The sequence below is a fragment of the Bison bison genome, unplaced genomic scaffold (genome assembly GCF_000754665.1).
Source record: "Bison bison bison isolate TAMUID 2011002044 unplaced genomic scaffold, Bison_UMD1.0 scf7180017864339, whole genome shotgun sequence".
NCBI lineage: Eukaryota > Metazoa > Chordata > Mammalia > Artiodactyla > Bovidae > Bison > Bison bison.
Window position 1 is genome coordinate 494891 of NW_011494911.1, and position 1794 is coordinate 496684.

A 1794-nucleotide genomic window follows, 5' to 3' on the forward strand; every position below is an offset into this window, starting at 1 on the left:
GGCAAGAACACTGGAGTGGGTTGCCATTTCCTTCTCCAATGCATAAAAGTGAAAAGTGAAAGTGAAGTCGCTCAGTCGTGTCCGACGCTTAGCGACCCCATGGACTTCAGCCCACCAGGCTCCTCCGTCCATGGGATTTTCCAGGCAAGAGTACTGGAGTAGGGTACCATTGCCTTCTCCGAATACAGGTTCTACTCAGGCAATTAAAAAAAGAATAGGAATAAAAGGCAACTAAATTGGAAAAGGAGAAGGCAATGGCACCCCACTCCAGTACTGTTGCCGGGAAAATCCCATGGATGGAGGAGCTTGGTAGGTTGCAGTCCATGGGTTCGATAAGAGTCAGACACGACTGAGAGACTTCACTCACTTTTCACTTTCATACATTGGAGAAGGAAATGGCAACCCACTCCAGTGTTCTTGCCTGGAGAATCCCATTGATGGGGGAGCCTGGTGGGCTGCCGTCTATGGGGTCGCACAGAGTCAGACACGACTGAAGCAACTTAGCATCAGCAGCAGCAAATTGGAAAAAAAGAAAAAACTATTCACAGATAACCAGATATTGTATACAGGAAGTCCTAGGGATCCTAAAAAAAATTAGACCTAATAAGTGAATTTATCAAAGCTTCAGAACATAAGATTAATAAACAAAAATAAATTGCGTTTATATAACTGGCAAAAAGTATCAGAAAATAAAACTGATTTAACATTTTCTTCTATAATAGCATCAAAAACACTTAGAAATAAATTGAATAAAAGTAGCACATGACTTTCATGTGGAAAACAACAAAACATTGTTAAAGACATTAAAGACTAGACAGAATGCAAGAACATATTATGTTCATGGCTTGTAAGACAGCATTGTTAAGATGGCAAAACCCTTAACCTACAGAGTTAACACAAACTCTAACAGAAGTACTCCAGCTGACTTTTATGTAGAAATTTCTACTCTGATACAAAAATATTGAATTACAGAACACAGAATAATAGAATAAACTTAAAAACAAATTTAAAAATCAAACATAAATATTTAGAAGTCTCACTTTCTGATTTTTCAACTTAAGTCACAGAAATCAAGACTTCATGGATCAACAGTACAATGGAATAAAATTATATTCCATACGCATACCTGCTGCTGCTGCTGCTAAGTCACTTCCGTCCTGTCCGACTTTGTGCCACCACACAGATGGCAGCCCACCAGGCTCCCCTGTCTCTGGGATTCTCCAAGCAAGAACACTGGAGTGGGTTGCCATTTCCTTCTCCAATGCGTGAAAGTGAAAAGTGAAGTCACTCAGTCGTGTCCAACTCTTAACCCCATGGACTGCAGCCTACCAGACTCCTCTGTTCATGGGATTTTCCAGGCAAGAGTACTGGAGTGGGGTTGCCATTGCCTTTTCCATATGCATACATATATACACATTTTTGTAAAAATTAAATGTAAATATATGGGGCTCCCCTGGTAGCTCAGCTGGTAAAGAATCTGCCTGTAATGCAGGAGACCCCGGTTCAAATCATGGGTCAGGAAGATCCCCTGAAGAAGGGATTGGCTACCCACTCCAGTATTCTTGGGCTTCCCTGATGACCCAGATGATAAAGAATCCACCTGCAATGTGGGAGACCTGGGTTCAATCCCTGGGTTGGGAAGATTCCCTGGAGGAGAGCATGGCAACCCACTCCAGTATTCTTGCCTGGAGGATCCCTGTGGACAGAGAAGCCTGGCTGGCTACAGTCCATGGGGTTGCAAAGAGTTGGACAGGACTAAGTAACTAAGCACAATACCTATGTATAAATACACAC